General features: G+C 44.0%; 1 protein-coding gene across 5 annotated transcripts in view; it reads right to left on the reverse strand.

Moving 5' to 3' along the window:
- Positions 1–21,847, reverse strand: part of BCL9 (BCL9 transcription coactivator) — an 86,472-nt gene that overhangs the window by 18,037 nt on the left and 46,588 nt on the right. For 3 of the 5 annotated variants that reach the window (XM_017515211.2, XM_017515212.2, XM_017515207.2), the window contains exon 2: positions 887–969. The gene's annotated coding sequence lies outside the window, so the exon portion shown is untranslated. Of the gene's footprint in view, positions 1–886; positions 970–2,859; positions 2,963–7,108; positions 7,240–21,847 lie in introns of those variants that run through there. The other 2 variants (XM_017515209.2, XM_017515208.2) reach the window with 2 other exon arrangements.

Below are 21,847 nucleotides of genomic sequence, written 5' to 3' on the forward strand. Positions count from 1 at the left end.
AAAACTTTTTTCCTTCAGTTTTCCGTATCTTAATAAATGGCTCCTTTAACCACCCAGTTGTTCCTGCCAGAAATTTGGAAGTCATTCTTGACACCTCTCTCCCTCAACTTCAACTTTCTCACATGGAGTTTGAACCATTTTGTTGAACGAATGACGTCTTGGCTTAAGCGTCTCTTTTTCAGAAGAGAAGAATCCCTTACTGCCATCAATCTACATGAAATTTTCCATTACATTCTTTTTAAAGCATCGAGGGTTTTTCTTTTACAACATTTTTCATGCTTTGTAATTATATATGTAATTTATGTGATCATCCGTGTAATATTCATCTGTCCCACTAGACCATACGCTCCATGAAGGTAGGGACCACCACTGACTTACTCATCTCTGTATACCTAGCAATTACTATAGTGCCTAGCACATGGTATTTGCTTAAAAAGTCATTTGTTGTTATCCAAAGGAAATGAAATCAGTATGTGGAAGTGTTACTTGCCCTCCCATGTTCACTGCAGCATTAGTTACAGTAACTAAGATAGGAAATCAACTAAGTGTCCATCAACAAGGAACGGATAAAGAAAATGTGCTATCTATGCACAATGCAATACTATTCGGCCTTTAAAAAGAAGGAAATCCTGTCGTTTGCAACAATGTAGATGAACTTGGAGACAGTTCCTTAAGTGAAATGAGCCAGGCACAGAAAAACAAATACCACAGGATCCAAAAGTTGGCAGCAGAAACAGACAGTAAAATGGTGGTGACCAAGGGCAGGGGCTAAGGGTTGGGTGATGTAAAGAAAAAAAGTCATTAAATAAAAGCTGAAGCTTTTCCCTAAAATCATCCTTCTAAGCCAGGCATGTGCTCCAGTGCTATCAGCCATCAATATACTCACCAAAACCCCAAGGGTCACGACACTGCAGTGCTCATCCTGGAGGTGAGGCGTCCAGGAACCCCCTTTTCAAAGATGACCCTTGTCTAGAGGAGGAAAAAAAAATCCTAAGCAGATTTTTAAAAAAATCAACAATATCAATTTGTCAATGAATATCTTAAGAGAAAAACAGGTTTCTTATTTATTCCAGAATATCAGTTAAAGAGGAAACTGTCATCCCCCATACAAATGGAAACAACTCCCAATTTTTAAAGGGTTATAGCTGATCTGTAGCCAGTTCAAGGCTCTGTGGCTTTTCCTCCTTGCTAACTACACATCTGATTTTTAGAGGCTGGAGAAATATAAAGTGCAAATCAAGTTTTCTACTTTTTAGAATTCTGGGAATTTAGTAGAAAGAAGCCCCTCATAACTTTGCTTCTTCCCATTCCTTATTAGTGTAGAGATATGAAAATTGACTGTAAAGGTGAGAAGAGACAAAATTCCAGATATCCCTCTGAATTTACAAATGAAGACCATTCACAGCTCCTCCGTACTCTCAACCACAGCCCTACATCCAGCAAGAAAATCTCTTTTTATACACTTTTGCGGGAACTTAGAGGTGAATAGTGTGGCCAGATGACTTCCTTTGATTCAGTGCCTACTGTGTGTGATGTGCTGTGCTGAATTCAGCTGGCTAAGTCAATAAAACACTAAGTATTGGCCAAGCAGAACAATTTCCAACATTAGTCCTTGTAAACTAGAATTATGACACTGAGCCTCCCTCTTTGCCCAGAATGGATAGTTTTGAAATGGCAAGGGAGAAACAAGCTGCAGACTGTCTTAGGGCTAAATTATTTAGGAATCTTTAAAAGGATTCCTAGAGAGGCATGCCATAAAGTTGTTAAATAAATTCACAAATTAATCTAACCCAGCTCAGAGTCACCTCTACGATTCCAATTTCAACTCTTCCAATGATGCTTTCCCATTCCCCTGCTCTAAGAAGTCCAGTTTATTAGAACGATGTCACGTCTAACAAATTTCATTTCTATGCTATGACCACTACTCCATAAAAGGCATAGTATCAAACTTAGAATGTGGAACTAAAAGGCCTCAGGACTGCATTCCTAGCTCATTCTTCACTTCTGGCACACTGACTACTAAAAGGATTCCTCTCAGAAAAAGTACACAATAGGAAAAACCAAACCACTTTTTCCTCAACGTGGAGAAAAGTAAACTATGCAATGGGCATGTAAAGAAAAACTTGGTCCAAGCAAATATTAATGTACATTTTAGTACGCATGGGGTAAAAATACATCTGTCACCTTTTAATAGCTAACTTTAAGCAAATACAATTTTACATCAAGCTGAAGAGTTCTGACAAAATTCAAGGATTCAAAAATGAATTTCGACTATCACCATCTGGAATAATGGCTGCCCAGAAGAGTATTTCAGCACAAACGTCCCTTCTCTGTGAAATTCTCTTTGATCAGCAACTCTCCTCTGTATGTCCTCCATGCCCCCCGGCCCCGCAGTGTAATCACACTATTATAACACAAAACCGTATCCTGTTACGTGTAGACAGAACACTCTCCGAGGGCACTGTTGCTCCTCCTCTCAGCACCCGATACCCGGTAGAAACTCAATCAATGCTGTTTGATCCATGTATTATAATGAGCTTGGGGCTCGTGTATTGCCACCTTTACCTTGCCTTCACACAAACCAACGATGACATGATAAATACCTGTTTAACTTCTCCCCACCTGCCTTTCTCCTTGGCCCTATGAAATGAGTTACTGCACAAGTGCCCGCTCATGGAAAGGTGTAAAGTAACTGCTCTTGTATTTTTGACTTGTATTTAGTTTGATGACTTTGGCCTTGAGAATTCTTAGAATAATGAATCAATGTAGTTTTAACTTACAAGAGGCCCTACAGAAACAGAAGCAAAAATCCAACATATTTAGATTGCATCACAATTAACTTATCATCATGTTCTTTACCTTTCAATATGTCCAATTTGCTATTTCTTCTACATCGGGACACAGAAGAACTTTCCAAAAATGATCTCTGCCACCCAAACAGATGAGAATGTTTAGGTCAATGTAGAAATGACACCAGCTAGTCCCACATTCAGTCCCATAGGGATAAGAGGAAAGACAACTTTATACCCCAATTCATACTGATTCCAAGGACAACCACTCATTCCCCAGTGCCCTGTGGCCAAAGCAATGTTTGGAAAAAGAAACAGTAAGAAAACAATTAGGTCTAAAATGGAGAAGGCAGGCAAAACCACTAAAACTCAAAATACAAGAAGTCCACAATAGGGTCGCTGCAGTTCAAGTCCATCCCACTAACCATGCTAACGGGTGACTGGGAGTTTAGAAAAGCAAAAGCCACCAGATACAAAAGCCTCATTTTAATCATCGTTTTTAACGTTTTCCACAACCAATAACAGTCGCCGCCGGTTGTGAAATGGACTTTTGTTTCATGTCTCCTCTATGCTCCTGTTCTTAGCATGACAGAGATGCTAAAAGATACTGCAAAGCCTAAAATGCAAATGGTCATCAGATAACATAACTTTCCAGCTGGTCTAGAGTAAGAGTTCTTTTTATTTTATTTTTTATTATACTTTAAGTTCTGGGATACGTGTACAGAACACGCAGGTTTGTTATATAGGTATACACGTACTATGGTAGATTGCTGCACTTATCAACCTGTCACCTACATTAGGTATTTCCCCTAATGCTGTCCCTCCCCTAGCTCCCCATTCCCCGACAGGCCCCGGTGTGTGACGTTCCCCTCCCTGTGTCCATGTGTTCTCATTGTTCAACTCCCACTTAAGAGTGAGAACATGCGGTGTTTGGTTTTCTGTTCCTGTGTTAGTTTCCTAAGAATGGTGGTTTCCAGCTTCACGCACGTCCCTGCAAAGGCCACGAACTCATCCTTTTTAACTTGGGATCCATTGACTCCCAAGAGGTCTGTGGATAGACTTGGGGGAGGGGAAAATGTTTGTGAACTTGCTGGGAAAAACTCAGATGTTCATTTTGACTAACCTCTAAGTAAAACTTAGCATGGCCTTCAATTGTGAATGGAAGTAACCACGCCTGTTAGTATTCGCAATTCTGTGACCTTGTCACCAATAGAAACCACAAGACATGTTCATGTCACATAGCTGTTGCAGATACCTTGGCATAACATATACACTAATTCAAAAATTACAGTATCATTAGAGCTGCAGCTACATTTCATTATTTAATGTGTTATAAAGAAACATATACTGTGTACTGTTACAATTAATATTTTGATGACTGTTTCCATTTCATTTCTAATTCAATGTATTTTATTTTGTGCATTTAAACAACATTCTCAAGGGAGTCCTCTGTTTCACTAGACTGCCAAAGGAGCACATGGGATGCATGAGGTTAAGAACCTCTGATCTAGAGCAAGTAATCTTCACCAAGGCAGACAGAGTAGCTATTCCACCAACACTATTTCATAGCTGAAGAAAATTAAGCTGCCAGGAAGCCAGGAAACATATCGAAGGCCAGACATTTGAGGATGGGTTAGCCCAGGTCAGCACTCACACCATCCATCTCCCTACTCTCCTGTGGGGACCTCTGCCTACATTTCTACAATTGTCATCACTGTTACTGTCTTGTCACCAAAGAGAGAGAGGCATTACCTTTCAAAACTAATATAAAACAAAAACCCAAACAACAGAACCAGACAGATGTACAAAATACTCCTTTTTGTTCCTTGATCAAGCACATTACGAAGGCTGAATTTGGTCTGGTAGGGAGAGAGTAGTTTTACAGATACAAGAAGAGGTGGGCGACGTAATCTCTCATTCTCAGAGATGTTCAGAGCACTTTGCGGTTAACCTGTTAGGCTGAAACACCATGATGAGTGGTTAGGGCAGGTGGTCTTACTACTTTATAGATGGGAGAACTGGAGAAAAATGAGGGATTTGTTCAAAGTCACACATAAGTCAATGGGAAAACTAACTCCCTGATTTCACATCCAAGGCTCTAACTACTGTACCATATATTTAGTTGATGACAATGCTTGTGAAACCTCTGTATTCTTTTTCCTCACAAATCAGACAGCATTTTCTCTGGATTCACAGGAGCAGACACTTCTGAACAGCCAAGTGACATATACTTGCCTTCTTCAAAGAGAACTCCATGGAAATTGTTCTTTTATCTTTTAGCCAATGACCTCCCTGTCTATCTATCATCTCTTTTGAAACCATTATCATCTTATATTCAACATGGTTATTACCAAAATGTTTTAATGGTTCAATTTCAAATCTTTAGGTCATAAAACTCCAAATTTCATACTCCCCTCCCTCATCTCAACTTTTCTCAAATTTACATTAAAATTTCTCTTTTAGCTGGGTGCAGTGACTCACACCTGTAATCCCAGCACTCTGGGAGGCCAAGTTGGGTGGATCACCTTAAGTCAGGAGTTCGAAACCACTCTGGCCAACATGGTGAAATCCTGTCTCTACTAAAAGTACAAAAATTAGTTGGGCATGGTGGCATGCGCCTGTAATCCCAGCTACTTATGGAGGCTGAGGCAGGAGAATCGCTTGAACCCGGGCGGTGGAGGCTGCAGTGAGCCAAGATTGCACTACCACACTCCGGCCAGGGCAACAAAGTGAGGCTCTGTCTCAAAAATAAATTAAAAAATAAAAATAAAATAAGATACAATTTCTCTTCTTGTCCAAACCCTCAAACAACTAATGGAACCTTCATTTCTCAAAGCACCCTATGCCATTTAACTAACATCTCCTCTTATAAACCCATCGCTGTCTTTAATAGTTTGGGTGTTTTTCAATAGTGAATAAGGGGGTCTTTCTTAAATTTTTATGTAGGGCCATCACACTATTCACACAAACATTTCTTCCTTGCTAAAACTTTCTAATCACTACTATTCAGCAAAAAACAGAAAACAGGACAATCACGTTGCACAATTTCCGCAAAGGTTCCAAGCTCACATGAGTCTTACTGCAAACATGCTTTGCCGCCTCTTCCTATCGCTCAACGATTTTACTGTTTATCCTTACTATCTGTTAGTTCTAATTCATCACTTTGCTTGGTACGCAAAAGTCCAAATCTCTGCCCCAAGAAGGAACATTTAATTCCTGAATATATCAAGTGCTAACTCCAATACACATCACTGACCAAAATGTAAGTCTTCGAGTAGACGATCATTTTCCCACTGGTCACTGCCAGGGATTTACCTAAGTTTGCTGTAATCAAAGTCTAATTTCGCATCAATTCCATCCCATCTTATAGACTCTCTACTAAGAGATAGTTGTGTCCATTTCTCTAACTTATCTACTAACTTTATTAGTCCCCAGCTGGACTCCCAATCTAGGCGCTAAGTCTCTTCTATCACTAAAAACCCATTCTTCCTTACCCTCCTGCAGACCTGTTGGAGGACAGATTTCTGGCCTCCTCCTTTATGCCTGGTAGCCTTCCCGTAAGACCCCAGCAATACTATCACAGGCCTCTGGCCCCTCCCTCTCCTTCCCTCTGGACAGAATAACCAACCCTGCCTTGTTTTACTTAGGACATCTCCATTTCACCAGCTCACCCAACACTAATCGCTGACATCTTAATAGTCTTTGCAACTTTCAAAGGCCAGTGACTAGGGCTCCACTTTGGAAATCGCCTGTGTGTCCCACGACCCCCACAATGACTCAGTGACCTAGACATCACCAACTCACCTGCTCGGGCCCTTAACCACTCATACATTCTTCTCAGCTTCCACCTACCCCCACCCTTCAACAAGTCACTGGGCTGCGAAGTCCCCTTTACCTTTATTCATCTCAGGGGTCTTACAGACCCCATCAAACTCAGTCCCAATTCCCTTATTTAGCTCTCCATCTGGTCCCTCCAACACCCCTGCATCCCAGGACCCTGGGACCGTCCTCACTCTCCTCGTTTAACCTCTCCAAGCACAGCTTGGGACACAACCTCTAAAAAATATGAGAGATGCCTCCGTCTGTCCCCAACGCCCGTGAAGCACCCCCACCTCCCCCCACAGGTTCCTCCAGACTCGACTCACTAAACCCGCAACCCTGGCCCCCGCCCCTTGGCTGCCCCTCTCCACCCCGCTCTGCGCGGCTGTGGCTGCCCCTGCCCCCAAACCGGCTCAGAACACGCGGACGCGGACGCGGACCTGGCCCCCACTACCCCCGACTCCGGCCCTTCCCCTCCCCCTCCCCCAGGTGCCACTTACCCCGGAGGCAGGAGTGGGGGAGGGGAAAGGAGGCGCGGAGCAGGGGGGGGGGCTAGGGTCCCGGGCGGCTCTCAGCCCCGGGGGGCCGGGGCCGGGGCCAGCGGCAGCGGCGGCGCAGCGTCTCCCCCCGGCGGCGGCAGCGGCGGCGGCGCCGTCCCACTCCCGCAAGCACACATAGGCTCCATTGTCCGCCGGCGCCTCCCCCTTTCCGGCTCCCCCCTCCCGGTCCCGCCCCTTCCCTCCCTTCGGCCCTCCCCCGCCGCACCGCGCCACGAAAGGTACAGCCGGCCCCGCCTCGGACGCGAGCCGAGGGTGCCCCCTCCCGCCGGCCCGACGTCCCGCCCGCGGGGAACGGGGACCGCCCCGCCCCGCCCCAGCGTCCGGCCCCGCCGCCGGGAAGGGCCCGCCCCTCCGGGGAAAGTCACTCGTCCCCCTCCCCGGACGCGCGCGATGGTACCAACCCGTCGCGGCCTCCTCCCGCCCCCGCCTTCCCGCGAGGCCCCGCCCACCAGGCAGCCGCGCCTCCCGCCGCCCCGCCCCTACATTTTACTACGGGCCCGCCCACCGCCGGCACCGCCTCCTGGTTTGCATAGGCACGCCCCCAGGGCCCGCCCCCGAGCCGTCACTCCCTAGCTTAAAGCGGCAGAGCCCTGGTCCCCAACTCCAGAGCCTCCCGAGGGGCCGGCGGGCGGGAGCTGCAGCCCAGGAGGGTCTCCGCTTCCCGTCCCCTCCTCCCCACGCGCGCGCTCTCCCGGACCTCCCCGCCGCCTCGCGCAGCCCTGGGAGCAGCCAAGGCGGGGGCTAGGAAAGGCGCGGAGGGGGAAGGGCAGCGTGGAATTTGGCCATCTTTGACAGAAACGAATCGAGGAACCGGTCTTTCCCTCACTCCTCCCTGCGTCCCAGGTCCCGGCCTAGCCGTCAGCCTCCAAGGCCACCTCCTCACACCTCCAGGACGCAGTTCCGCCGTGCTCTCCGGTCCCGTCTCCCCACCCCCGAGTCTGCCCAGCCTGGCCGAGGCCGGCTTTCTCCCCTCGCAGGGGAGCGGTCCCCACCCGCCGCCCTCTGCGCAGCGCAGGGGTCCCGCCGGTGCGCTGGGGGCGCAGGGTCTCCTTCCACCTCGGGCCGGGCCCAGCCTGGCTCAGGCATCGCGGCCTGGTGCCCACAGAGGGCACCTCTGACCAGGACCTCACGTCGCTTCGCAGCCGGGGTAGCTCCCCTGATTGTTCGGACGACTTCTGCCCCAGAGGGCTCAAAGCCCGGGGATCCCGGCGCTGTCATGGGAGGGTAGCCCATTAGGTTACACTTTTTCTCAGAAGGAAAAATGACGGCTGCGTGGTTACAGCATGTTGCTGAATCAAAGCTCGGAGTCGGGCTACTCCTGCTTTATCTGTGTGGCCCGGCTGCTGCGGCGAACAACCGTTCTTACAGACCTGTCTGCTCCGCATCCCCCCCCCCCCCAAAATACACTGTTGTTAAACCTCTGTACTCCTGCCTTGTGCTTCTGCAACTGTGTGCACCGACCCCGCACCTCTTCCGAATCAGTTAGGTGAACACTGCCCATGTTAGAGTGTGCTGCGTGTCCCTGGGGACAGATGAAGGCAATATGGCCAGCAGAACGAGATAAATCTTCTGCTCTTGCTTCTGCCACCCATGGTTTTAACCAGGGTACTCATTCCTGGTCAGTTTCCCTTCCCAAAGGAAACCTTCCTTGGGCAACCTTTTAAGGAATAGTGCTAGTTGTAAAGGATGGTACAAGAGAGCCCTAAATGATAAAGCTGATCTGCGTTCGAAATCATTTAAAACTCTTAACTGGTCAATGTAAGTTTCTACACCCTGTCTCTCCTGCTTAGATCCTATGAAAAACTGTGGCAGGCTATTTTCTCTTTGTCTTCTGTCATGGAGAAAGGCATAGTAGGTATAGACGATATCAAGATAAATTGAAGGATTTCAAATAGAAAATAATTAATGAAATACCTTTTGTCAAATTTTGGGCATGGAATATTTGATATAACATAGCTAAGAACCCCTGTGAAAGAAAGCAAGAGGAAACAGTCAGGTATGGACGTACGGACTTTTCTTATGATATTAGAAAAGACAACCAAATCAGGAATATGCAAGGAATATTTGGAATCGCTAATGTAGGTAAAAAGAAGGAACTCAGATTTTATTTATAAGAGAAAACCACTACCAAAACAAGCTCTGTCCTAGGGGGATCCCAGACCAGATCACCTCTGCTCAGGAAGCTCAAAACAAACTCATTATAACAATAATACACATGTTAAAAGAAAGTCTTAGCCATTTTACTAAGCATTAAGCCCTCATGTAGCCATATGTATCAAAGTTCAAAATTATTACTGAATCAGAAGATAAGTGCAAATGAATATTAAACATACAACACTAGGGTAAAAGAATAATGATATTGAGAATTTAAGCATGCTAAAAGTCATGAAATCTAAAGGTTAGAGGTTTCATAGAAATAATAATTTGGCTACATTGCACATGGGATACAAATGTGTTTTAAAATAGGATTTATTCTATTAAATAGTTTATTTTACTAGAATTTTTGTCTTCTGAATTTTCTACCTTGTATGCATTTTCATCTCACTTGAGAAAGAATTCTATTTTTGGTGTATAAGGATTTAACACACTGTATGTACATAAACATTAATGGATAATGAAATGATTTTTTAAAAGCATCCTGTGGATAAAGGCTTCAAACTGTTACTGCTACTCTAGAAATTTTAAGATAAGAAATCATTTTTTTAACCCAAATGGTAAAATTGCTAAAAATAAAGGATTTTGATGCAAAAGAGACATGGTTTTGATTTTCTCACTTACTGAAATTTGCCTCTCGTAATGATGAGCACTCAGTGTGCTGCAAACATAGATGATCTAAGTTTGACTTCCTAGTTCTTCAGCTAATCATAGCATTTATGTTAGGTTTGCCTCCAGTTTTTCCACCTGTAAACTCCACTTTCAAGTTGCGGCAACAAGCGCTTTTGTTTCCTCAGATCTTGAATAATCTTACACCTAAATTTTAGGATTGGAAGGAGTTCCATCCTATCTTACAGAATTCTAAGGCATAGAAGTTCAATGATTTGCCAAGATTATGCTCAGTTTTAGGGACTAGAATTTGAGTCCAAGACTCCACAGCAGTATTCTAAATTCCAATGATTGTTCATTCCTAACAATATTTATTATTGTGGGAGAAAATCTGAAAGTCTACCTTAGAAATGATGAAACTAAGACTAAGAAAAGTTGAGCCCACTCAGCCAGCTGGTGTCAGGGTTATGAGGGCCTAACAAATTCTTGCCTTGGTCGAAGCCCTCAGCTTGTCCATAGGTTCCTGCTGCTTGTACTGTTAATATTTATTACCAATTCATCTACCTCATTGTTCACCAAAACTGGTGAATTCAGCTCCAAAAGAATACGAACGAGAGAGTCATTAATGATTGAAAATGAAGGGTTAGAATGGAATAGCATCTAACCATTAGAAAGTCAATCTAATCTCTTGACTTTCATAGTGCTGTGCCCCAAAGCTGTAATAACATGGCCAGGAAATTATTTCTTCTTTAGCTTTCCCAGGAAAAAGAAACAAATCTCCCTATCCTACATTTTGCCAGTCTACTGAAGTCAGTGGGGGAGTCCCGGAGCTTCATCCCTGGTTGTAAAATTTAGGACTAATTGTCTCCTTTGTTAGGTAGAAATCAATATTTCCACTTCCTTTCCTCCTGCAGCTTCACCTGAGGCCCTTGGCAGTCGATGAGAGCTTGAGTCTTGTTCTGTGTCACCACAAACCTGCGCTCCACAACCTGGGAATCAGAGGCACCATCCTCATGAAGCTTTGAAATGACACTCACATCCCACAAGAAGGCACCACCAATGTGTCCCCTTTTTTTTCATGCTCAAACTTAAATGGTTGTGCCTCCTACTTTCATGACCTTCTAAAATTCAAGTTTTGTGACATTCTGCCTGCCATTTCCTGAGCCCTAAATGATTGACATGATGATCCCAATGCTTCCCCACTTTTCCAGTTTAACCATTGTCCATCATGCCTTACCAAGGGACAACCTACGTGTTCCACATGCTTTAACCATTTCTCTCCAACTCTCTTGGTCTTCCTACCAGTTCTTCACATCCATCCTTAGGATCCCGCTTCCCTTTTCCTCCTCAATTTCCACTAATTTATTACTTCATTTCTTATTCTTAGTTTTTTTTTTTCTTTTCAAAAGCAAAGAATGTTGCCCAGGCTGGCCTCAAATTCCTACCCTCAAGCAATCCTCCTGCCTTGGCCTACCAAAGGGTTGGGATTATAGGCATAAACCACCACACCTAACCTCATTTCTTATTCGTAACTGCTTCCCCCACAATAATTCTGGGTGTTTCTACTACTTCATTTTGTTTCATTCTCCTGGACATTTCCCTAGGAATTTTGTCCTCCAGATGACCTGTTTTGTTTTTCCTGACTTCAGCCTTTGCTACTGGACTCTTCCTACTTCACACAATCAACCTCTTCCCAGTTTCTGTGGAATTACTACCCAACTATTTTAGCCTTGATTTCACCTTCATGGTTTGCATTCAGGTTGTACTCACTGGCCACACGATCTCCATGGAATCCTTGACCATCCACCATTCTGGCAATGGAAATGCCTAATGCTAAGATGTACCTGCACTTCCTTTTTTTGACATCTGGTCAACCAGACGTTGTTAGAAAAAATGTGAAGCCAATAAAATGGATCCCAGCCAAAATTCAGGTAATGACACTGAATTTCTTTATCACTTTGTAATCTTTTTATATATCCTCATTGTTGTCACTATCATTTCTCACAGCAATTATTCCCAATTTTCTCCGTACTTCTTTTATAGTGCAAGACCAGCCTTGCCCCTCCTCTCACCTCTGAAGTGTCTTGTTCACTCTTCTCCCTTCCATTGGCTTCTTACTCTTTGCTGGAAATCTTCAGTAAAATTTTTCTTACATTAGTACTCCTTTTCCCCCCTTTCTTTTTATTCCCAATTTATCCAAAGGGCAACCTACATTCTCTGCCACAACCATTGCGTTTCCTTCTCTGTAATTAACCCAACCATTCTACCAAAATGCTCTGCCCAATATGCCCAAACCTAATTGCCAAATTCATGTAACGAATATCCTTTCCTCCTGGAATCTCTTCATAGTTGTTAATTCCAAGATGCGATGATATTACGGTTTTGTCTTCTTTATTGATTTAAATTCTTCCCGTTGTCTTCTAATTGTGGATGTTCTTTAAAGTCTTTGGTTCTTTGATCTTGTCTCTCTGCAACTTTCCCTAAGTCATTTCACTTTCCTAACTTCAGCTATCACCTCTTTGAAGTTTACTTTAGCTATGGCCAACACATCTACAGGTCTAGCTCAGGCCTCTCTTGAACTTAATCCTGAATTTCTATTTACTCAGCTTGCTCATCTAGAGGGACTTAACATGTCAAAAAGCAAACTCACCATCTGTCAAAATTAAGTCTCTCTTCTGAATTCCCTGTATCTTTCATTTAGGCTCAAAACTCTGTGGTAATCCTGACTCAACATCTTCTGTCTTTGTCTCTTCTCATCACCAGTGTCCACAAATTCCTCCTTAAATCAATTTTTTGTTTTCTGTTTCCAAGATGAGACTGTTGCCATAGATATTCCTGCCTCCAGCCTCTTCCCTCATCAGTCAATTCTACATGCTCTTCCCAGATAGATCTTTCTTTAAAAAGGGCTTTACATATACCACCATTTTTTTACATAGTTCATGCAGTGTCTATTCCTTTCTAATTATTTAAGCCCTACTGGTTCTTCTGGACCAACGAGGGCCCCTCTATCTACCTTATATCTATTGTTATACAATATTGTATAACAGAAACAATATTGGTTTTAGAGTCATATGGACCTGGGTTTGGATATTAAACTACATTTTTGTAGCCAAGTAATTGTAGTCAAAAACAATGTTTTCTTTCTCATCTATTTCAGTGGTGGATGTCTATTATCATCAACTTAAAAACATAGCCTAGATATGCAAACTTTTACTCTAGATCCCACTCTTCCCCCATATCCCAAGAGCAGAATCTCACATCTCTTTTGTTTTTCCATTATTGATTCATTGCAATATTTATTGAGCATCTACTAAGTGCAGAGCATCTTGGGGGATACCAAAAATGAGTCAGACATTCAATTCTGTTTTCAAAGTGTAGTCAGATTTGTATGGAGGGTTCATTCATTAAAAAGGAAAAAAGAGTTTACTAAGTGACTGCCATGTGCTAGGTATTGTGCAAAATGCTGAAGATTCAAAAAAATATAACTTAACTCCCCTGATGTTGGGATCTGGGAGCTAGGTTGTTAAACATATTGACAAGTAAGCACTTATAATCACTTATAATAAGTGGGATGATATGGATACATACCCAGTGTTTGGGGCATACAGAAGAGAGGTATCCAGTCCAGGCAGGAGAGTCAAAGTATGCAATAAGACCTGAGTGGAATCTTAAAAAATGTCTACAAGTCAGCCAGGCAAAGGACTCAGCAATGTGCGAAGGCTCAGATGTGTGACAATGTGTATATATAACCACAATGCAAGATAAAAGGTAATAAATAAATGGCAGAGAAGAAGCAAAAAGTGAATCAGCAACCAGAGGGGATACATTATTTGAGGGGGAAGAAATGAACAGAAACTGCTTCATGGCGGTGGAGGCATTTGAGGCAACCTGAGGGTCAGGCTGATTCAAGCATGCAGTGGGGCTGGGTGCCTCTTTGTCTTTTCAACACTTCGTGCAGTGCCCTGCACACAACAGGGACAGCACCTTGTCTGCTGTGATGATGATGGCGATGGTAATAATGATAATATCTAGGTTTGTTTCTCACGATTCTTGTTCCTCTGTTTTCCCAGAATGTTTACAAGGGGAAACACAGGATTCAAAAAGCCACTTATGGGTGGAAACCACCTGATTTTGAATCCCACTTCTACCATGAGCAGGCTATATAAACTTGGAAAGATTACTTAACCTCTCTAGGGTTCCCCCCCCCCCACCCCCGTAAAGTGGAGTACTGATAATAGGTATTTTTCTCCCGGAGTAGTGTGGAAATAAATGAGTGACTGTAGACATGTAGGAATAGTGCCTAGCACATAGCTAAGAGCCCGATAAATGTTGGTTCTTATTATTGCATTCGGTCGTCTCTGGATTGTCCAAAATAGAATTGGCCTGTGGGGAGATTTCAGGGACACTGAAAAAGCTATCCCCTCAATACCTCACTCATCCTCACACCCAGCCTCACTTACTGGTATCACTTCAACTCTCCTGACACACTCTTTTAAATTCTGCCATTAGAAATGCATAGTTTGGATTTAAGATGTCACTTCCCGCAGCCCTTGGGAGGATAACATAATAAAAGGTTAGCCCTGTTTCATTTTAATGTGCTATCTGGCCAGACCTCTATCCTCCTTAACTGCTAACTGCACTGAGGGGATATTGTGGGTAAGACAGGAAAGGCTAATTCTGAAGCTTGGAGAACTTTCTCCAGAAACTCAAGAGAGAAGGAAAGATACTCAGAGGGCTTTCGGAGGGCAGCAAGTCCGCTGGGATTGAAAGAAGTGGTTGAGATGGGCGAGAGATGCCAAGAAGTGATGAGGAAAACAAAAACAAGGTCATGTGTGCCAGTAAAGACAGGCTTTGCTAACCTAAACAGTGCTGACCTTGATTTTGGAGTTCTGCATCAACCACTCCTTTCTCTGTGCTGGTGTTTTGGAATAACACTGCTCAGGATCACTCCTGATTCAGTCACTTAGGACACTATCCAGGTGGTTGAGGAACCCGTTTGTAAAATCTCATAATGACTTTTACGTGTTTGCTTTCTAAGTTATTGTTTATCAGTCAGGCATTCATAATCACCTACTATGTGTCTAGTGCCAAACCAAGCAGCTTCATTAGAAGCTGAGCAAATGCCCCTCCTCAGGAACCTCAGAGTCCAGTTCAGGAAACAACTTCAACAGAAGATGCTTAATCATTAATTCCTAAGCCGAATTACAGACACGACACAAACCACAGATTTCCGGGGAGTGGGAGGGCGGGACCGGAAGCAATGATTAGAATCTGGAGTAGTGTGAGACAATTTTGTGAAGGATCAGAAGCTGAAATGGCCTTGAAGAATAGGATTTGGGCAGTTCCAGGAGGGGAGGATGACCAGGAGGGAGAGACAAGGAGCCAAGCCAGAGACTGGAGGGAGCAGGGCATATGTGGGGGCAGTGAATCAGAAAACGACAGCGGTAAAGGTGACTGGAAACAAACACAATGGCAGCCGCTGTTCACTGAGTATTTAGTATGTGCATGTGCCAGGCTATTCTAAAGACTTTCTATGATCTTATTTGTTTATATACACAATAACCCCATGAGGTATGATTTGCTCCTCCTCAACTGTTTTGCAGTTGAGGGGCCAGATACTTAGAAAGGTAAGGTAACTGTGCTGAGTCGTGTGTCTAGAGAGTAGCTAAGGCCGACGCCTACTCATCAGGAGCCCAGCCACCCAGCTCTGCACTCAGCACCCAGTTGTGCACCCAGCCCTCTAGTCGGGAATTCCGGCTGATGCAACCCTAACCAAATCTTGCACCAAAAAACCCGCCCAACAACCCGACAACCAATAGCGGCCCAATCCCGCTCCCCCAGAGCCAATCAGAGCGCCCTGCTGTTGCTCGTTACTCACAGCCCCCAAAACCCCACATCAGTGCGACTTCTCTGGTCCCCTTTCCCCGGACCATAGAACCTCGCGCGGGAGCTGAATAAACTGGCATTTAATTTTTTTATACTGGCCTCAGTTTCTTCATTTTAAACTCGGCAATAATCCTTACAAGTAGTAGAGCTGAGATTAAAACCAGAGGCAGCCTGAGGTGAAAATGCGTAATCTTTCCACCTTGTAGCCTCTCTTCAATTCGTGTGTTGGGATCAGTGGGGAATACAGATAGATAAATAAGGTGGGAATTAATTACGAAGAATATAATTTAGAGAAAGTACACAAGAAGAATACACTGAATTATTTTTTTAAAAAAGCTACAGGTTACGGAATATTGCTTATGGAATAGGCACAATTCTGACAGCGTTATCCTGCATGTGATTTATAATTGTACCCATTTTACAGGTGAGAAAACCAAAATGGAGAGGGTACATGACTCGTCCAAGCCTTGCAACAGTTAAAAAGCACAGTCCAGATTTGAATGCCAGGCTAATGGCAAAGCCTGTGTTCTTGCTGCCATCCTGCCCTGACTTTCTCCTTATGCAAGGGGAAAGCAGTGTAAAAATAACACCCTTGTAATTCGCATGGTATTTTTCAAAGTATTTTTTATATTCACAGCCACACTTGATCCTTATGACAGCCGTCTGATAGGCCTAGTAGATTGCTCCCATCATCATGATTAATAATAATAGTCATAATAATCGTTAAAATAACAACATTTGCCAGAACTGATTGAGTGCTCTTCATACATCCGGGCACTGTGCTTTGCATACATTATGTAACAACTCTATAAGAAAGGTTCTATAATTATCCTTAATTTGCATATGAGGCAACCGGGCTCAGAGAGGCTGAGTACCTTAGCAAAGGAGCTGGGCTCAGGTAAGTTACAAGACTAGTTCAAGGTCATGTGACGATGAGTGGTGATTCCTGAACTAGAACACAGATCCCCTGATTCTGTATCCATGCATGCTCTTTTCATGTTAGTATTTTAACAATTAATCTGCAGCTACAGGAAGGAAGATTCGAAGAAAGCTACAACAGGCAAGAGAGAAGCCAAAAAATGGCAGAAATTCAGGTGTGAAATGATGCAGATCCAGGTAGGGCAGCATAAAGAGAAATGGAGAAGTAGGAAATTCAGGTGCTAGCTGAAGAAGGCTGTAGCAGCTTACTTCTACAGCATGTAAATATAAGAGGAAGGAAGGACAGTGTAAGTTTACTTTCTAGCCATAAAATTGGTGGAAAGTGGGGACAGTGTGGTCAGAAGTGAGACGCATTCAAAAGTGACACTGGAGAAGACGTGTTGTTGGCTCATGCCGGTAATCTCAGCACTTTGGGAGGCTGAGACAGGAGGATGGCTTGAGCCCAGGAGTTAGAGACCCGCCTGGGCAAGATGGCAAGACCTCGTTTCTATAAAAATAAAATTAAAAATGACACTGGTCTATAGTGAGATACCACTGCACATCAGCTAGGAATGGCTATAATAAAAAAGAAAGATAACGCCAGGTGTTGGTGAAAATGGGAAGAAACTATGACTTTCATACATTGCTGCTGGGAATGTAAAATGGTGTGGTCACCTTCAAAAACCGTTTAGCAGTTTCTTAAAAAGTTCAGTGTAAGTTTACCATGTGACTCAGAAATTCTACTTCTAGGTGTCTATCTAAGAGAAATAAAAATGTATGTCTACACAATGAATTGTATGTGAATATTCATAGGAGCATTATTCCTAGCAGCCAAAAAGCAGAATCAATCTGAATGTCCATCAACCGATGAATGGGTAAATAAATGTGGTCTATCCATACAACAATGAAATATTATTCAGCAATGGGAAATGAACTGCTGATACGCACTACATGATGTGCCTCAAAATCACTATGTTAAGCAAAAGAAGCCTAAAAGAAGTCAGATGCAAAAGACTACAGATTGCACGACTTCATTTACATGAAACATCCAGAAAAAGCAAATCTATAGACACAGAAAGGAGATTAGTGGGGGTGGGAGTGGGGATCCACTGCAAATAGGTAAAGGGATCTTTTTGGGGTGAAGTAAAAGTTCTAAAAGTGGATTTTAAGTGATGGTTGCACAACACTGTACATTTACAAAAATAAAAGTCATTGAATCATACACTTAAAATGGGTAAATTTTACGGTTTGTAAATTACACCTCAATAAAGCTGCATTTTAGAAAAGTGAAGCGGATTTGTAAAGGACGAAAGAGAGTCAAGTTTTAGAATTATGAGTGACTGAACACCAAAATGGATATGTCTTGCCAGGTGGGAGGGCAGGTTGGAGGTGAAGAGGTGAGAGCTGAAGCCAGGAAAATGAACGAGCTCATGAAAGGAAAAGTGTGCAAGAGAAAAGGAAGATGTCAAGGGAAAAGCGTTCAGCGTCAATACCATTAGGGTATTGGATGGTGGTTTGCCTGAGCTAATATGGTGCTCACCCTGGTAACACTATGTACAGCTAATATTAAAATTCACTGGTATCCTCTAAGCATGCAACCACTGAGAGCAGAGGTATGAGTCCCAAGTCATGGCAAACAGTAGGGTAAATCTGTCTGGAGGAAAAATTGCCTCTAAATAACTAATATATATGAAGATAACTGGGAATGGATTGAATGTGTTCCCTGTATTTTGGGGCTAAAAAGAGAACGGCACAAACACTTTAACCTAAATTAGAAATAACATCAGCATTAGGGAGTACAGGGTCTCAAAAGCAATGTATCACTTAGTCACTATCCACCAAGATGAATACGATGCTGGACCACCCCTAGAATCATGCTCTTGGGTCCCAATATTGACTTCTGAATTTAGAAGGAGACAGCAGAGACTCTCAGGTAAACTCTGCAACTGCTTTCTACCTCTGAATTTGGGACAAATCCTCCTCTTTCTCCTGGCCTGGCCCCACCCCACGGATAGTACTTCTGGGAGGGGGTGCTCCCAGGCTAGGAAACTAGTGAGCCTCTCTTTCTCCCAAAGTCTGACATCTTGACGTCTTGGCTGATGGAAGGAGAACCCAAACAATCCTTTTCGTTTCTCTTTATTTCATATTTCTGTAAATAAAGTAAATGTATACTGTCTTTTTTGTTAAATAAAGGGTAAAATATAAGGATCTGAGAGTTCAAGGTCAAAGTACTGGAGAGTAGATAAGGAAGCCTAGGGTCTGAAATGACAATGGCGTAAGGACCACCCACATCATATTGAAGTTTCAGCTAACTAGGGCCTCTTAACCCAGGTCCATAACAGAAACTAAGGCTAGAACTTGGATGGAGAAAAAAAAAAAAAATCTTTGCATCCATTAACTTCTAGCTGAAAATTATCATTTCCTTCAATTATGGATCTAGGCAACAGATCAAGGTGCTATGAGCAGCTCATGACTTTTTAACCTGCAGAATCACAGATATCCCAATATCGCCAATAGTCATCACTATGGCATTACAATAATTATAAGACCTGCCAGTAGACTTTTTAATTAATGCTCTAATGAAGAAGCACATATTACTATATCACAAACTTGATGTTTTTAATATTTAGATCGTTGTATTTCATTATAAACTATTTTTGTAATCCTACGTAATTTATGCGTCTAAAATCATTATTCTGTTCATAGGCTTCATGAGACTGCTCATGGGGGCACAGAAAAGTTTAAAACCCCCTGGGCTGGAGGAACTTTTCCTAATCCCCATCAAACAGCGCGCACGCACGCACGCAAGCACACACGCACGCGCACGCACGCACGCACGCAGGCACGCACGCCTTCCTACAAGGCCTGAAATCTCACCGTTAGAGAGCATTTCCTTTGGGTTTTTAGGATTCCCATTAAAATGCAAATGCCCCCTAAGGAGAAGAACTTCTCTGAGTGTTATTAGTTAACCCCTTGAATGAGGTTGTTTAGCAGCTAGCTGGGCACAGCATCCTACAACGCAATCAAACAAACGTTTATTGACCTCCCGCCAGGATTAAGGAGCCAGACTTGGGGAGAGGGAGCAACGTCCCACGAGGTTTCTCCCCTCAAGGGGGCTTGCAATCTAGCAGGGTGAGTAAAAGAAGTACAGAAAAGATAGGAGGAGAAATGCAACGGCAGAGGTGCAAAGGGCAAAGCCTGTTTCGGGGGAGAGGCGCCTGGGAAGCAAGAGATGGATTCCTGCGTGCATTCTAGAAGGACTGACTGCCTGTGGACTCCGGGCTAGGTCCTCAGAACCCAGCCTGAGCCGAGTTCATGGCCTAGTGCTCAAGTTAAACAGATAAACCGCAAGTAAGCTACTGTTGTTGGGTTCTCTCTTGGGCGGATAAAGTCTGGGGAAGCACAGAGGAGGGGGTGACTTAGCGGCCATGGGGGCGGGGGAGAGTCTAGCAAGACTGACGTCGTGATGAATGTGGCACGGAGTAAGTGACATATGAGCCGAGTCTCTGTAAAGGGCCTATGCTGAGAACCCTTTCGGTGAGGTGGGAGCGCTTAGGGATAGTGGAGGAACCAGGCAGGAAGGTAGGAGATGGGCCTGGAATTGTAAAACGGTGCATCTGAAATTTAAGGCTAAGGAGTTTGCATCCTATCCCTTTGTAACAACTAGAAAAGGTTCACGAAGGAGAAATTTGAGCTGCGTCTTAAAGCATGAGAAAAATTTCAACAGGTGGAGATAGCGTTTCAGGGTAAAAGAACAGCATAGCCGGGACAGGGGCTGAAGACTCCCAGCTTGAGAAGAGCCCGCGAGAGCACTGTGTGGTCCAGAGGGTCCCGAGCACTGGGATGACATGGAGGCCTATTAAGGGCGGGCCCCTGGCCCAGGAGCAGACAGGCCAGATCAGAACCACTCACGGCAGGCGCCTGCTAGCCAAGCGCCTGATGTGCAGTCAAGTTGTTCAGTGGCTTGGTAGGCGAAAAGGCCAAAAAGGAAGATGACCTCTGAGTGCAAGATAAGAATCTGCACTTAAATGGGAAGGCTCCTGAGAATGGACCCAGTGGGAGAGTGGTATTTATCAGAGCCTTGCTTGAGGAAGGTTTACCAGACAGAAGAACTTAGGATGGAAAGTGTGGGGACCCAGTTAAAGGCTACTACAGTTGTCCAAATAGGGGGTAGTGAGGACTGAATTTTGGTAGTGGGAGGGGGAAGAGGAGGGAAGGGACAAATGTAAGACGTTTGTGTGGCAGAATCTACATGGCTCCCTGGGCAACTGAAGTGGGTGGAAAGGCTGAGTCACACATGACTTCAGGGATCCAAGCCGGGTGATGGGGAAAACAGCAGAGCCTTTGAAAGAAAAGCAGGCGTTAATAAGGCAACTTTATGGGGAAGGTGATCGGTTGAGATATAAAGTACCCAGCACAGAGAGGCCAATAATAGTGATGGCTTTTATTTTGGATCCCACCGTAATTAGTGGGATATGGGATGGAGCACTGGGGGTACTCCTGGGCTGAGAGTGGGCAGAGCAAGGGCTGAATTTATCACATTTATCCCCTAACAAGGTGGCAGGAGCTCTGAGCTATAAACCCAGGCAAGCCCCTTCTCTTCTAAGGAGCTCCTGTTTCCTCCTTGGAAAAGCAGGTGATCATAAAACTTATCACCCACTCATCCCTTGGGAGCGCTGCGAAGAGCAACCAATATACATACATAAATACGTTTAAAGCACTCAGCAAGAACAAAGTGTTCTAGAAATGCTAAACAGTAATAAATTCAGCCACCCCCAGTTCACCATGATAATAAACAAGGTGTCTTTTTAAAAAGCAGGTGTAGTTAACCAGGTACTAACTTTGAGGCTGTCATATATCCTCTAACAACAGGTAATTAAATCAGAACTCGATTTTCAAGAGTACCCCATCAGAGGGTCTGAGAATGACCCTAATACCTCCATGACACCGAGGCCTGGACTACACAGCAATTAATTAACATGAAAATTACTTCGTCGTCCCCTCTCCATCCTTAGCATCATGTGTGACTAATATCAGCATGCAAACTACAGGCAGTCCCCACCAGCCCCCCAAGCTGTACTGTTTGTCACATGTCACACCCCTGAGGTCCGT

Source organism: Cebus imitator, unplaced genomic scaffold (assembly GCF_001604975.1).
Source record: "Cebus imitator isolate Cc_AM_T3 unplaced genomic scaffold, Cebus_imitator-1.0 Scaffold543, whole genome shotgun sequence".
NCBI lineage: Eukaryota > Metazoa > Chordata > Mammalia > Primates > Cebidae > Cebus > Cebus imitator.